This window comes from Geotrypetes seraphini, chromosome 12 (genome assembly GCF_902459505.1).
Source record: "Geotrypetes seraphini chromosome 12, aGeoSer1.1, whole genome shotgun sequence".
Classification (NCBI taxonomy): domain Eukaryota; kingdom Metazoa; phylum Chordata; class Amphibia; order Gymnophiona; family Dermophiidae; genus Geotrypetes; species Geotrypetes seraphini.
The window spans coordinates 59696456-59712627 of record NC_047095.1 but is presented as its reverse complement, the minus strand read 5'-3'; the positions used below and the strand labels follow the sequence as shown (position 1 = coordinate 59712627).

The 16172-nt window shown below is 42.7% G+C and overlaps 1 protein-coding gene and 1 pseudogene across 1 annotated transcript in view; both read left to right on the top strand.

The window, feature by feature from the left end:
• The window catches only part of OSBPL9 (oxysterol binding protein like 9), a 187061-nt gene that overhangs the window by 58696 nt on the left and 112193 nt on the right, over window positions 1-16172 (top strand).
• LOC117346737 lies at window positions 128-11561 on the top strand (annotated as a pseudogene).

Below are 16172 nucleotides of genomic sequence, written 5' to 3'. Positions count from 1 at the left end.
CTGCCCCTAGTTGTCTTTCAAAACCAGCTGCTCCTAACTCTGTCGCGCTCTCCTCCATAGAGGGGTCACCTGCAAACCGCCTCAGTATCAGGGCCGCTCCGAAGTGCAGATGCATCAGCTGTGGGACATGGAGGAACTGGGATTTGGAGGTGAGAGAGAAACTTCCAGTTCAGAGGTAAAGCCCAAGTCCTGGGGCCCAAAACTTCACCGAGCCTCGCGGTCCAGACGAGAGAGGAGTTCTGGTGGGGAAGTCCAGGACAGTCTGACGTAAAGGTGTTGAAGTTCCAGCCAGTGGAGGAACCGACCTAACTGAGCCCTTACGCTTTGTATGAGACATAATTCAGGGAAAAGTCGAACGAAGTCTCGCCTGCAGCACACCAGGGGAGTGGCCACCATCTTGGCCACTCCCCCTACAAAAATCACCAAGGCTCCTTTTAAACCTCTGAAGGATGCTTCTCTCCTGGATTTAACACTCCAGACCATTTTTTCTGGTCACTCTCACTTGGGTCCGTAGAGTTTCTGAAGGGCAGGCGTCGTCGTGTCGACACCCTTTGGCTTCAAGATCCTGAGACTGGAGTTTCCTGGGACAGTTCCTTCCTTTTTTCCGAAGGTGGTTTCGGCTTTCCTTGTCCATCTGATAATATGTTCAGCTGACGGGTTCCAATCATCAGGATCGACTGCTAAAGAACTTGGACGTGTGCAGGGTGCTCCTGCATTATTGGCAGGTCTCTAACGAGTTTTGTTTTCTGACCTCCTGTTTGAGATGGCTCATTTTATTATGCAAGGTTCTCTCGCTTCTGAGGCTACGATCTCCAGGAGGATCCGTATAGAGCCATTTAGTCCACTTACATTCTTGCAGGGCAACTGTCCCCTATTTATGTTAAGGCGCTTTCTGCCAGAAGTGTATCTTCTTCATGGGTGGAAGCTAGATCTTTTTCTCCTGAGGGGATTTGCATGGCGGCGACATGCACACGTTTGCCAAGTTCTACAGAGTGGATGTTGCTGCCAGACAGGACTCTGCCTTTTGGTCCTTGGTCTTAAGGGCTGGTGCAGAAAGCCCACCCTAGCTTTCTTGGGGGACTGCTTTTGCATGTCCCTATGGTCTAGAACAGTGGTTCCCAACCCTGTCCTGGGGGACTCTCAGCCAGTTGGGTTTTCAAGATATCCCTAATGAATATGCATATTTCCACACATTCATTAATCACTTCTTTTTATTTTATGCTTTTTTAAAAAAATTTTCTTCACCCCACACATGTGTTAATACTTCATATAAATATACACATAAATAACTTACTAAAACCTTAACAACCTAGCCAATAAAAGTTGATAAAATTTAGTTTTTGGGTATTTGGGGATTGTGTTTTTACATTGGCTTTGACTTATTTCTTGGTTTGATATGATGTTGGTAGCTGTTAAATGTTGAGCTCTTTAGTATTTCTGCTTTGTAAGGAAAACGTTCTTTTTACACCTTCTTCTAAATGTTGCATGATATTTTCCACAATTCAAAGATATATGTGTATGTGAAAGTTGGCGAGCCATCAACCAAGTTACACCACACTGATGAGGAGGGGATCATGATGGTTTTCTCAATTGAAGAGAACTGTTTTGGATCTGTAAGTTGGATGTGGACAATCCATGGGGTATGAATTCAGAAGCAGAGTGGATAGTATTGATATAAATCATTGATTTTCTGTAAATATATGCCTGATGGATGTTCTACAAATCACATGATCACTAATGGACTGCCATGAGTGACAGAATGAAAACCTAAAAGGTTGGCGTTTTTCATCAGTCCTAACAACTACTATAAACAACTGCTGATAATACAAAAATCAAAATGTCCAGGATGCCTGTTCCATTTTATAAAGATTTTGGAATGTATGGTTGGGGGGGAAATTGCAGGGAAAGGAATGGCAAAGTGAGAAGGGTGACAAAACGTGGGAGTGAGGTTGCATGAAAAGGCAGAGAACATGTGAGGAATTCAAGAGAACTGCTAGTGGAGGAGATGTTAGAGGGACTTGAAGAGGAGAGGCTAGCTGTAGAAAGGGGATACTGGCTAGGAGAATAACCCCTAGAGCAGGGGTGTCAAAGTCCCTCCTCGAGGGCCGCAATCCAGTTGGGTTTTCAGGATTTCCCCAATGAATATGCATGAGATCTATTAGCATACAATGAAAAAAGTGCATGCAAATAGAGCTCATGCATGTTCATTGGGGAATTCCTGAAAAGCCGACTGGATTGCGGCCCTCGAGGAGGGACTTTGACACCCCTTCCCTAGAGTCTCATGGCAGTATTATAACCAAAAGAAGGCATCCTGGCTAAGAAGGGGGGAAGAGGCTGGAGAAGAGGCTAATAGTGAGACCTGAAGAAAAGTGAGAAAAATAGACATTGAGAGGGAAAAAAACCTGCACGGAGGCGGTGGGACCACTGGACGACCTGGGAGGAAAAGGGTGCGTCAAAGATGACAAACAAATTGCAGACAGACTGAATTCCTTCTTTGTGTCTGTCTTTACAAAGGAAGACACCGCAACAATACCTGACACAGTGAAAATTTTCAAGGGAGTCGTACAGGACAGCCTCACCACTGTAGAAGTGGACTTGGACCAGATTTACCACCAGATCGACAAACTTAAAAGTGATAAATCTCCTGGACCGAACGGAATTCATCTGAAAGTCCTAAAAGAACTGAAATTTGAAATCGGAGAACTATTGCAAAAACTTGCCAACCTGTCAATCAAAACAGGACAGATACCAGATGACTGGAAGATAGCGAACGTCACGCCGATATTTAAAAAAGGATCGAGAGGAGTGCCAGGCAACTACAGACCTGTGAGTCTCACGTCTGTCCCTGGAAAGATGGTTGAGGCGCTGATCAGAGATAGCATAGTCCAGCACCTAGACACACACGACCTGATGAGAGCCAGTCAACATGGGTTCAGGAAAGGGAAATCATGTTTGACGAACCTACTTCAATTTTTTGAGAGAGTGAACAGACAAATTGATAGTAGAGAACCGGTGGATATTGTATACTTGGACTTTCAGAAAGCATTCGACAAGGTTCCACATGTAAGACTTCTCAGGAAATTACAAGGCCATGGAATAGAGGGAGATATACTAAGATGGATAGGCAAATGGCTAGAGAACAGAAAACAGAGAGTGGGCATAAATGGGAAGTTCTCAGAATGGGAAAAAGTGACTAGCGGTGTACCCCAGGCCTCAGTACTTGGACCCATCTTATTTAATATTTTCATAAATGACCTGAAGAAGGAACATCCAGTGAAATCATCAAGTTTGCAGACGACACAAAGCTATGCCTGGCAATCAGATCGCAGAAGGACAGCGAGGAACTCCAGAGCGACTTGAATTAATTGGAGAAGTGGGCAGATAAATGGCAGGTAAATTTTAATGTGGAAAAATGCAAAGTGATGCATTTAGGCAGAAAAAATAAAGATCACAAGTATAGTATGTCAGGTGTAACTTTGAGAAAGACCGAACAGGAAAAGGACCTGGGTTTACTGATAGATAGGACACTGAAACCATCGGCGCAATATGTGGCAGCTGCAGCGAAGGAAGCAAAATAGAATGCTAGGATGATAAAGAAGGGAATTACGAGTAGATCAGAGAAAGTTATAATACCGCTCTACAGAGCCATGGTCAGACTGCACCTGGAATACTGCGACCAGCATTGGTCTCCATACTTAAAGGATATAAAACTGCTAGAGAGGGTGCAGAGACGAGCAACGAAGCTAGTGAAAGGTATGGAGAACCTGGACTACGAGGAATGACTTAGGAGACTGGGGTTGTTCTCCCTTGAGAAGAGGAGACTACGAGGGGATCTGATCGAAACTTTCAAAATACTGAAAGGATTCGACAAAATGGAGCAGGGAAAGCAGTTATTTACAATGTCCAATGTGACACGGACAAGAGGACATAGACTGAAGCTGAGGGGGGACAGGTCCAGGACGAATATCAGGAAGTTCTGTTTCACGCAGCGAGTGGTGGACACCTGGAATGCTCTCCTAGAGGAAGTAATTGCAGAATCCACCGTACTAGGATTTAAGGGTAAACCAGATGCACATCTCCTTAAGAGTAACACTTTATGGCTAATATTTCTTCAATATTTTTATCCAGCCTCAATATTCATGAATCAAAATTAAAGGAGAACAGGACCTGGATATATTCCACATTCATCATTAGTTTTAGCTGTTTGCAAAGGACACCTCAGCCCCACCACTCCACCGCTGTATTTATCTCACTACTGTGGGAAGAATTATGTGGTGCCTCATAATTGGCTGTCCATTCAAGTGCTTATTAATGTCTTTCCTTAATTCAATAAATATTTAAATATTGTAAAACAAATATTTGTAAAGTGAATAAATATAAAGTGCAAGAGTATTTAGCTCAATTCCAGCCAAAACCTGGGAGTCTGACCTGACATGTTTCGCGCAAAAAAGTGCTTTATCAAGGGTCTCCCAAGGTCGCTGCCGTCATCCGACTCCACTGAAGATGTTTGAGAAAGCACAAAGAAGCAACCCTTGGAGTGCAGGGGAGAAGAGAAAGGAAAGTTGGTGGCGCAGGTAGAGGGAAGGGCTGAAAGGAACTTCAGGAAGAAAGCTGTTGGTACAGAGGGAGGGAAGAGGAAGGAAAGCTGGTGACATAGGGGAGAAAATGAGTGAAAGGAACTTCAGGAAGGAAAGCTGGTGGCACTGGGGGAGGGAAGAGGTAAGAGGAAGGAAAGTTGGTGGCACGGGGGGAGGAGAGGGAGACATGCATGGTGAAGAGAGAGAATGAAATTTCATATAATGGAGGGGAAGAAGGGAAAGATGGTGCATGGAGGGGGGATAGAGAGATTTGACATAGGACATGGGGGGTAGGTAAGAGGGAGAGAGAAATTACACATGAGGTGGAAGGGGAGAAGGAGGGAGATGATGGCTAGATGCCTGGAAATGGGGGGTGAGGGAAGAGAGTGGGAGAGATATATAGACACAGAGAGAAGATGGCTAGACATGGGGGAGAATAAGAACACAGAAGGAAGATGCAGGAAAGGAGAGCATAGGGATATAGAGGAGTGATAATGTACACAGCGGTTGGGGGGGGTCATAGAATGGTGAGATGATAAAGGCAGGGGAAATACTAGAAAGGGATGTATAAGAGACATAGAGAAGGGAGATGCTGAACATGAGGAACAATACATACAGAGATAGAAGATGGATGGTGAGCATGGAGAAAGAAAAAATGTTAAATTGTCAGGAAACCCTGGCAAGTGAGTTAAGAGAAGACAAAAGAAAACCAACCAGTGCCCGATACCAACATGATTTGAAGAATAAAATGACGAGACAAAAGGTAGAAAAAAATAATTTTATTTTCTATTTTGTGATTACAATATATCCAATTTGAAATATGTATCCTGCTAGAATTGGTGTTAGACATAACTGGGGACCATAAAGGCCGTGCTTCTTTAGCATCCAGCTGGCTTAGGGCTCTCTCTGACCAGGGGGCAGTTGCCCTAGTTGCATTCCCCTAACACTAATTCTGTCATGTTTGACTGCAGAATTCTGTTAGCATGATATTTCTATGTAGCATGCAGTAATAATTTGGCTTATTCAGTTTTCTCGATAGTGGAAGGGATATTTTTTGAAGGGGATGGGAAACGGGTTTTGTTGATCCTTGCTCTGTATTATTTGTATTTATAAAATGACAATTATACAGAATATTGTTTCTTTTTATACTTTAATAACAAGTTCAATATAAAATCATAACTATTCGAGGCTTGTGTGGATGGGATCAGACGATTTGCGGAAACAGGGCAGGGACTGTGCTCATAAGGATGGGGCGGAGACAGACCGAACTTGCGGAGATGGGGCGTGAACAGGGACTGAGCTCATGGGGACAGGGACACATTTTTTTCCACAGTGTCATTTTCTATTTTGTACATCATTATGTACTGTTTGGGATATGTGCAATGTATAAATAAATGTTTGTATATGTATGAAGCATTTGATTGATAAATTATAGAGGGGTTTCTGGCAGCAATTGTTTGGGATATTTGGGGGCAACTCCAAGGACAAGTTGGGCTACCTTTTGGACTACTTTTTGCCATCTGACAACCCTGATTAGAGTCCTTCCTACACAGGGCAACTAAAATGGTTAAGGGGCTGGAGGAGTTGCCGTACAGCGAGAGATTAGAGAAACTGGGCCTCTTCTCCATTGAAAAGAGTGGACATGATCAAATACTGAAGGGAATAGACTTAGTAGATAAAGACAGATTGTTCACCCTCTCCAAGGAAGGGAGAACGAGAGGGCACTCGCTAAAGTTGAAAGGGAATAGATTCCGTACGACCATAAGGAAGTTCTTCTTCACCCAGAGAGTGGTAGAAAACTGGAACGCTCTTATGGAGGCTGTCATAGGGGAAAACACCCTCCATGGATTCAAGACAAAGTTAGACAAGTTCCTGCTCAGCTGGAAAGTACACAGGTGAGGCTGAGCTCATTTAGAGCACTGGTCTTTGACCTAGGGGCCGCCGCGTGAGTGAACTGCTGGCACGATGGACCACTGGTCTGACCCTGCAGGCGGCAATTCATTATGTTCTTATGTTGTGAACTTCACAAAAAAGGGTGCCATATGTACATCACGCTATAACCCCCTTATTTTTTATGGTGAGCCCTCGTATTGTTTTCAAGGTCCTGGTATTAATTTTTAAAGTCATTCATTATAAGATCCCTTGGTATCTAACACAATCAACCATTTAGATTAGGGATGGCAACTCCGGTCCTTGAGGGCCAGAATCCAGTCGGGTTTTCAGGATTTCCCCAATGAATATGCATGAGATTTGCATGCACTGCTTTCAATGCATATTCATTGGTGAAATCCTGAAAACCCAACTGAATTCCGGCCCTCGAGGACTGGAGTTGCCCACCCCTGATCTAGATCATTAAGATCAGAGGAAAAGTTACGACCATCAACAGATGGATTATCGAATGTATATTATGCCAATATGAGACCATCTATAATATCAGCTGAAGATGCTTTATTTTGGAATAATCTAACAGGACAGCTGTGATTGCTTTCTGATATTAAAAAATTTAAGAAACTATTGAAAACAACTTCTTTGTTTGATGAGGCATTCTCTCGATTGACCTGGGATCTTGATTGAAGATGTTCCAGATATGTTTGTTTACTTATTTTTATGTTGGTTACATGATGATTATGTTTGTAAACAGCTTAGGTCTACAAAAATGTTAGAAATGTTTTAAATAAATACCCCCCCCCCCAAAAAAAAAAAAAAACCTCCAAACAAACAACAACCCACCTATCTACCTCCCTATTGACCCTTATGACTGCAGATGGCACTTATGTGACAGTGTAGTAGGATTTTAGTGGGCTCATGCTTTCTACCATAAGTGTAGTGATTAGAGGGGCTTATGGACCTGGGTCCTCCTTTCTGTGGCTCATTAGCCCATCCAGTAGGCTACTTAATACACCTGTGTGATGCTCTACTAACCTTTCCCATACCAGAGGCCACTGTTCTAGAGGCAGGAATGTACTGTTTCATTCATATATATATATATATATTTATTTATTTATTTATTTTTTTTTTTTGAGGAGGGTTGAAGGGGGTTAGTCACTTTTGGCACTTTTTTGGCACTTAGATGCTTTTAAAACAAGTGTAGCTCAGAACATCTAAGTTCCGTTCAGGACATCTTAGGAAAGGTTCAATTATAGGTACAGGACATCCAAGTCTAAGCATGCCCAGAATGCACCTCCTAACACGCCTTCTGGATCTTTGACCATACATAACATAAATTATTTCTATACCGCATAACCGGTAAGTTCAGTGCGGTTTACAAATATTTATATAAAAAGTTACACAGGTTAGAAAGATTTGATTAGTTAATAAACAAATGTGTCTTCAATTGCCTTCGAAAATGATGATAAGACACAGAGCAGAAAGATGGTTTCAAAAATTAACATTTGGACGTCCCAGCAATTAGGACATCCAAGTGCTGGCTTATGACAGTTTTTGGATGTCTTTATTTTTTGATTATGAACCCCAAAATGTTTATTTTACTAAGTTGATATATTTCTGGCTAGGCATTGAAAGCTAAACTTCTCTTACCAAAAACAGCCGAACATGAGATCGCTCTTCCTCTGGTTCTGCGGAATGACCAGATATGTTTTATAACACTAATAAGGCCAAAATGGGATAGACATGTGGGATCTATTCAAAGAGATAGGTAGGGGAGGGTCACTGGGGTGGGCAGACTAGATGGGCCGTGGCCCTTATCTGCCGTCTATTTCTATGATTCTATGTAATACCTCAAAATGGGGCCCGTAGAGGTCCCCCAAAAAGATGAGGATTAGAGTAAGGGCTAGGATTAGTCCCAAGAGAGGACTTGTGCAGAGCTTGCTTCAGCATCTGAGTTAAGCTTTGGAGACAAAAAAACACTAGGGCTCCACCAGGGACCCCTCCCCCCCCTGCAGAAGGACCCGGGGTTAGCAGGTCTGATAAAACGCACCAAAAAACCAAAGCTTTGGTGTCCCTGTCTGAGTGAGCAGAGAGAATTCTATCTGCCAATGTGCATTGCAGGCACACAAACCTAGAAACATGGCATATATCTCCTTCCCACACCTAATATGATTTAAACTTGGCCACAGCTTTATTCCAAATAACAAACGGAATAGCTCAAGCTTTAAACGTATCAACCTTAAACATCAAACCCCAAACAGCCCAGGAATCCATCCGCCATTCTTGGTAGCTAAGTGGACCCAATCCAGAGTATTCTTGTAGAAATTTTGTATTGACTATTTCTCTCTCATGGTAAGGCTCAATATCTAGTATAGTGAGGTTTAGATTTAAAAAGGCTTTCCCCAGTTGCCAGCGGATTCCCAGACCCACAATCCAACTGTACATAGCAGCAGCTTTAAAACATCAATAATGAGAGGATTTGAGTCAACACCCTGGAAATAACTTTGGCTGAAAATACCTAGTTTGTGAATGAAACGTGGTTCGGCTCACTGTGGATCTAATTGGCTAGAAGCACGAATCGCATCATGAGTCATAGGGAAGAGCCTCTGGTACAGTAGCTTGAAGAAGATAACACACCTGAACTTTTCAAATAGAAACATTGATGACAGCTCCTTGTGCAAAAACCGGAATGTCCTATATTTGTATGACAACAGTATTACTCAAATCCACAACCTGGAGTTTGCTTCAAACTTAACACATTGGTACCATTTCTTGCACAGAGAATCTCACAGCTCTGAAAAAGCTTCAAGAACTTTATCTGAGTGGTAATTATATCACAGTCCTAGAAAGATTGGAAGGGTTAGAAGTACTTTGAGAATTACATATTGATAGTCGGTGGCTTCCTTCTGAAGAGAAGCTACTGTTTGATCCAAGGACTCTTCAATCCCTGGCAAAATCCCTCTTGGTGCTGACTATCAGTAATAACAATATTGATGAACTGAGAGAGCTGGCAATTCTGGAAAATTTTAACACAGTTTGAAGCAGTGGACAATAAACTCAATTACATAGAGGACCTGGAATTCATCATGAGCAAATGGGACAGACATAAGAACATAAGAAGTTGCCTCCGCTGAGGCAGACCAGAGGTCCATCCTGCTCAGCGGTCCGCTCCCGCGGTGGCCCATCAAGCCCATTGCCTGAGCAGTGGTATATATCTATCTGTACCCTTCAATCCCTTTTTCTTCCAGGAATCTATCCAAACCTTCTTTGAAACCATTTAATGTGTTCCTGTCTACCACATGCCTCTGGAAGCGCGTTCCATGTATCCACCACCCTCTGAGTGAAGAAGAACTTCCTAGCGTTTGTTCTAAACCTGTCCCCTTTCAGTTTCTCCGAGTGCCCCCTTGTACTTGTGTGCCCCTTAATTTGAAAAATCTGTCCCTGTCTACTTTTCTATGCCTTTCAGGATCTTGAAGGTTTCTATCATGTCTCCTCTAAGTCTCCGCTTTTCCAGGGAGAAAAGTCCTAGCTGTTTTAATCTGTCGGTATATGTGAGTCTTATGTCTGTCCCTGGAAAGATGGTTGAAGCACTGATTACAGATAGCATAGTCCGGCTCTTGGATACACACGACCTGATGAGAGCCAGTCAACATGGCTTCAGGAAAGGGAAATCATGTTTGACGAATTTACTTAAATTTTTTGAGACCGTGAACAAACAAATTGATAGTGGAGAACCGGTGGACATAATATACTTGGACTTCCAGAAAGCATTCGACAAGGTTCCACATGAAAGACTTCTCGGGAAACTACAAAGCCATGGAATAGAGGGAGATATACTAAGATGGATAGGCAAATGGCTGGAGAACAGAAAGCAGAGAGTGGGCATAAATGGGAAGTTCTCAGACTGGGAGAAAGTGACTAGCGGTGTGCCCCAGGGCTCGGTACTTGGGCCCATCTTATTTAATATTTTCATCAATGACATCCAGTGAGATCATCAAGTTTGCAGACGACACAAAGCTATGCCGGGCAATCAGATCACAGAATGATAGTGAGGAACTCCAGAGTGACTTGTGTCAGAGAAATGGCAGATGAAGTTTAATGTGGAAAAGTGCAAAGTGATGCATTTAGGCAGAAAGAACAAGGTGCAACTCTGGGTAAGAGCGAACAAGAAAAGGACCTGGGTGTACTGATAGATAGGACCCTGAAACCGTCGGCACAATGCGCAGCAGCAGCAAAGAAAGCAAATAGAATGTTAGGTATGATAAAGAAAGAAATCACGAGTAGATTGGAGAAAGTTATAATGCCGCTTTATAGGGCAATGGTCAGATCACACTTGGAATACTGTGTCCAACATTGGTCTCCCAACCTAAAGAAGGATATAAAACTGCTGGAGAGGGTGCAGAGATGAGCAACGAAGCTAGTAAAAGGTATGGAGAACTTGGAATATGAGGAACGACTTAAGAGACTGGGATTGTTCTCCCTTGAGAAAAGGAGACTGCGAGGGGATATGATCGAGACTTTCAAAATACTGAAAGGAATCGACAAAACAGAGCAGGAAAAAAAAATTATTTACAATGTCCAATGTGACACGGACAAGAGGACATGGACTAAAGCTAAGGGGGGGACAAGTCCAGGACAAGTTGCGTGAAGCAGAACTTCCTGATATGAGTGGTGGACACCTGGAATGCTCTCCCAGAGGAGGATTATTGCGGAATCCACCGTTCTAGGATTTAAAAGCAAACTAGATGCACATCTCCTTATGAGAGGCATAGAAGGATATGGGTGACTAAAATTACGCCAGGTGTACACCTGACTGGGCCTCCGCGTGTGCGAATCGCCGGATTTGATGGACCGAGGGTCTGATCCGGAGATGCAATTCTTATGTTCTTATGTTAATTGGACCTTAGAGGAAATCCAGTTTGCCATTCAGCCAAGTACCAAGATAGACTAATAATAGTTTCAAAAACCTTAGACATTCTTGATGGGAAAGAAATACAAGAAATGGCAAGACAATTTGTAATGAACTGGAAAGCATCAAAAGAAGCCAAGAAGAAAATGAAAGAAGCTATGATAAATGATTAAGGGCTCCTTTTACAAAGCCACGCTAGCAATTTTAGCGCATGCACCGGATTAACGCGTGCTATAGCATGCGCTAACCGAAAATCTACCGGCTAGCGCGCGGGGCAATTTAGCGCACGCTATTCGGCGCGTTAAGGCCTTAGTGCGGCTTTGTAAAAGGAGCCCTAAGTTCTCTACCCATACCTATGTGAATGCAGCGCAAGTCGTTCCCTTCTACCTGAACATTGCAGTCAGTTACTCAAGCTTTCTAAGCAGAGAAAACTCAAAGTATTCCTTTGGGTCTCTTCCTCCTGGCATCAAATAAAATGGAGACTATTCTAAGGACCCGAGAAGGAGAAACATTAGCGTTGTTGATGAAATCAGGCAGCTGACTTTGAAAAATCCTCAGCACTGGCTGCCAGGACAAAAGGTGTCTGAGCTTCACTGCCTCAGTCAGGTTGCTCATTAACCACAGAAAGAAGGCAGTGGATCTTTTCTGGTCATTGGGGGTTTATTGGGCAAAAAAAGAACAAGAACCAACTTTTGACATTTGTGTAACATTTCAAAAGCTGGGTCTCTAGTCCTTTCCCCTTGATTTAAAGTTTTGAAATTTTTTTTAAAAAAAGGCTGGCTGCAATTCAAGTTTTGGCAGTTTTAAATTAGCTGAATCTATCAATTAAATTTGGGCAGTTGAGGGATGATTTTACTAAAGCTTAGTGTGCATAGATATTAGCATGCGCTTAGTGCTAAAAGCCCATTATTTACCTGTGTGCTTTTTGACGTGTAATTTGGGTGTTGGTTAATTTTGTTCCATAAATAAATGAAGATAGTAATGTAAAAAGTACTCAGGTTCTGTTTGTTTAAAGATCAAAAGCCATTCAAGGTCATTCCCCGGTGGGGAGATGGTGTGTAAGTGTCTGTGTGTGTGTGTGTATGTGTGTGGGTGTGCCTTGGGGTGTAAGGGTGTGTTTATGTCTGGATTGTATATGCTGTGACAGGGTGATGATTGCCTGTGTTGAATCGTTTGGGGATTCTGATTGTTCTTCTATTTCTAAAATGGATGGGGGTTGCTGGCTGGCGAGCTGCTTTTCGCACTTCTCTTCGCTCATAACGTATCTTTTCAGTACCTCTGTGTCTCCCTCCCTGGTTGTTCCACTTTGTTCATGATTGTTACACTGCTTGCTTTGTTGCCTAGTGTTTTGTTCTTGTTATCCAGCTGCCTCTTGTCTCAATAAACATGATATTTAAAAAAAAAAAAAAAAAAAAGCCATTCAAGGTGATACATGCAAAAATTGGAGAAATCAAGGGAAGTTGGGGCAAAAACTTTCATATCATTGTACTTAATTATGCTCTAAGTTCATATGGGGAAAAATCAAGACTGTCTCAGCTTGGCTTCATTTGGTATCCATCCATTGAAATTCAGCTGAGTAATTATGTGCTTTAGAAACCGAAACCCATTGAGTGCCTAACAAAGGGTTAAGGAAATCCATTCAGGCTGTAACCAGATTTTCCAGCCACAGCAACAGTAGTAACAAAGATTTGTCCATGACTCATTTATCACAAACGGCCTCTTTTACCGTAGTATTGTTACATTGGTTGGTTTCGTATTGAAAAAAAAAAAAAAGATACCACCTTAATAAACCAATTTGAGTAAGGTAAAATAAGATTTGTGATTCATAGATAACAAATCAATCTGGGTTTAAAACGCGTTGTTAGCATTCATTGTTTCAGCTCGTTGAAAGAAACTAACTTAAATCTGCCGATGTAAATACAGGCTGGCAAAGGTCCAAACTGAAAAGCCAGCTACGCTGTACGTGGCAGCATGTGATGTGCAGGTAGCCAGTCACGGCAAAGCTTCTTGAAAAGTTAACAGAATACAGCAAATTGGAGCTGCAATATCATGGGTCTGTGAAGAAACTGAGGAAGTCAGACGATGATACAGACTCCTTTTGTGTAGTTAGAGGAAGCAGGGTGAAAATTTAAAAAAAACAACAACATTTTCTCATTCAGTGAGTTTTTGTTTGTCATGATGGTAGCAGTAGAAAGAAAATGGCTGAAAAAGGATTCAACTGTGTAAGTAAAACAAAGGAGCTTTATGTGGATGTATGAATGTGTGTACTGTATACATTGACTCCAGTTGATAAAGTGAGATATATGTTTCTGATGCCTATCTGAACTCCAAATGCTAGCCAGCAAAAGCAAGGTTTATGTTAATTTTGTGTGTGTGTGTGTGTGTAGGTTTGTAATAAAACATATATGTCCGTGCACATAGGTTGGTGTTTTTTTTACAGAAGGTAATATATAGAAATAGAACAAAAAAAACAAAGGAAATTAATTGTAGCCTAGGGTTAAGTATTATACAGAATAAAAGCTCTGCTAAAGAGCTGGAAGATACCTTTTATATATTGAAAACAAAAGCTTTCTGTAAACACATCTACAAGGTCAGTTATTGTGTAAAAATGCTCTAAATGTTTATTGAGGAGAAGGCATAGAAATAAGGATGAACAAATGAGTGATAGGTGACACTATTTATTGTACTAAATATCGATATTTCTTTGACAAGCTTTCAAGTGTTATCCGCTCCATTAGGTCAGTCAAGAAACAATGCAGTTATGCTGGGTTGAAATAGTATAGCCAGACATGGGCAACTCTGGTCCTCGAGGGCCAGAATCCAGGATTTCCCCAATGAATGTGCATTGAAAGCAGTGCATGCAAATAGATCTCATGCATATTCATTGTGGAAATCCTGAAAACCCGACTGGATTCTGGCCCTCGAGGACTGGAGTTGCCCATGTCTGGTATAAGCTCATCTAAGTCTTGGGTTGTTTTCATAGATTATTATCAAGCTTGTAGCAACCCCATAACCCCATAGCTGTAGTTAAAAAATAGAAAGACATTTGACCTCCCCATGCTCAATGAAGTCCTGGTTCTTACCATGAAGTGGCAAATTTCTGCAGCCCTTTTAGAAATCTAATGTGGCTGTATTGTTCTGAGCAAAATGCATCACTGCTCATTGCTTTTGTGCAGGCCTTTAATAGTCATACCATTGTGCCTTATTCTGCCTTTGAAATATGCAATCGTACCACTATTTTGGGCAGGATCTTCACATAATGTAGATACTCCAGTGCAGTGGCATACCTGGCAGGGCGGAAACCAGGGGTGGTGCACCCTATTCCTCTGGCTGAAACATTTCCCCCCTCCCCTTTCCAGGCAGTGGGAAGATGTGTGGATTAGTCATGGGTTGCGGGCTGACTGCACACAGCTGTTGGCTCTACTGGTACCCCGCTTTGGAACAGGAAGTTGACATTCAGAGAGAGTGGGTGCCAGTGGCCGCACACAGGCAAGCCTCCGATCACTTCAGCACCCCCGAAGTTTCCCTGCACCCAGGGTGGACTGTCCCTGCCTCCGCCCTTGGTACACCACTGCTCCAGTGTATCATTGCCATGAGGTATGCTTTCTGCCTGTTGCCAAACTTCAAAATGTTAGGGAGAGCTTGCCGAGATTTATCAAGTCTAATCCTTCCCGTCTCCTTTAAAATCCCTGGTGGGCCGGGACAAGAGGGATCCCTCCTATCTCGGCTGACTAACAATTTTCACTTCTCTCCTGTCTCCCCAATTAATAAAAAGCATACCTTTAAAATCCCTGGTGGTCCAGTGGTGAATGGGACAAGATCTATCTTCCTACGCTCCTGCCCCATGCTGAGCCTCTATCTGCTGCAAGTTCTCACGGCAACCTCATGAGACCATGGTGATTGCGAGAACTCATGGCAGCCATTCAGATAGCAGCTCTGTATGGGGCAGGAGTGTAGGAAGATCGCTTCTGCCCCGGTTCACTGCTGAACCACCAGGGATTTTAAAGGTATGCTTTTTACTAATTGAGGAGGGAGGTGAGAGTTGGCCAGGGCAGGATGCAGGAGCGGTCCCTCCTGTCCCGGCCTATTGCTGGGCTTTCAGGTTTTACAGCAGGCCTGAGAGGAGGGTGAGTGAGTGCTGACCCGACCGCCATTTTTTTGGCCCCAAAATCTTGGTTTATATTAGAGTATGTACAGTAATCTCCCTGTAACCCAGAATGTTGCTCATATTCTAGCATACCGAATTCCCTCATCTTATACCATCATCTTATCCATGCCTTTTGAGGTTCTGGAGCTCTGTCTGCCTCTTGGGTTCTATTCATGGAACTGGAAGCATTTTTGAAAATTCTACCCTTGGGATTCTGGATTTCAACTTTCTATCTAAGAGGGTAAATTTAATTTCCAAAACCTCTCTCCCAAATTGTCCTATGTCGTTGGTACATATGTACCAAGACAGCAGTCTCCTTTCCAGCATTGTCTGAAATCTTACCTAGATGATGCATGAGATCTGTCACCTTTGCCTAGGCAGGCAAGTGACCAAGCAGTCTTCACATCTACCAGCCATCCATCTTCTAAATGCCTAATAATTGAAGCTCCAACCAAAACAGTCATCCTAACCCTTCCCTCCCAGGAAGGAGGCCTTTAAGATATATCCTCAGTATTCCCTGCATGACAGGTCCTGGTTATAGAATCACTTCTTGCCACACCAAGGTGATGCTTTCCTTTCAGGTAACCTTTCTTTATAGCAGCAAGAAGTTGCCAGACTGGAGGTCAGACTTCTCTACTATCTTCTTGAAGGT